Source organism: Penaeus monodon, chromosome 25, assembly GCF_015228065.2.
Source record: "Penaeus monodon isolate SGIC_2016 chromosome 25, NSTDA_Pmon_1, whole genome shotgun sequence".
Classification (NCBI taxonomy): Eukaryota; Metazoa; Arthropoda; class Malacostraca; order Decapoda; family Penaeidae; genus Penaeus; species Penaeus monodon.
This window is the reverse complement of record NC_051410.1, coordinates 31424671-31425363: the sequence shown is the minus strand read 5'-3', so window position 1 is coordinate 31425363 and position 693 is coordinate 31424671. Positions and strand designations below refer to the sequence as shown.

General features: G+C 34.2%; 1 long non-coding RNA gene across 1 annotated transcript in view; it reads left to right on the top strand.

Annotated features, from left to right (window-relative positions):
- LOC119589447 overlaps positions 1–693 on the top strand; it is a 19881-nt gene that overhangs the window by 19034 nt on the left and 154 nt on the right. The window lies entirely within an intron of this gene.

Below are 693 nucleotides of genomic sequence, written 5' to 3'. Positions count from 1 at the left end.
CTCCAAGAAGGAATTCAAATGTTGAATTTTCCAACTGAAGTAGTATATTTCTGAAACAGAAATTGAAAACTTAGTAAATATGTCTGATTTATGTCACTTTAAAGATAATATTTACCTGGCATGCTTAGCCCAGCATTATACTTCAGAGAAGTAGAGAGACATTAGATGTTGCTTTAGCTTCATATATTGTTGATAACAATAGGTTATTTTAAAGGCTCACATGAGACGATAAATTTCGTTATGCCTTTGATAACGCCTTCACTGCAGACAGAATATAGTGATGTCATTATGAAATTCAGCCACACTGTGGATAGCTATTAGTGATGCTTCGACAGACTTTGGTTACATCCATCACAGGAGACACAGACTAATTACATTTTTTTTCCTTACTTTTGGTAAAAACTGACAAAGAGATGGGCAGACATGCAGTGTGTGAAAAATTACAAACTAGCAGTCTGGCTTATGCAGACAGCCGGTGAATGATAACAGGGTGTCCCCAAGGCCAGGTACTTGTTTAGGCATGATGTAGTGAATAAGTTAATATAATAAATGATAGATAAATATGGTGGGCAGCTAGTATTTTTCAAGGGGAAATTAGGTAAATTTTTTAAAATTTGACATTATTGTCTAACTGCATTGATTATTCTATGAAAGAAAAACCTTTGCTTCACAGTTTCAGTCCTTTACATTTTT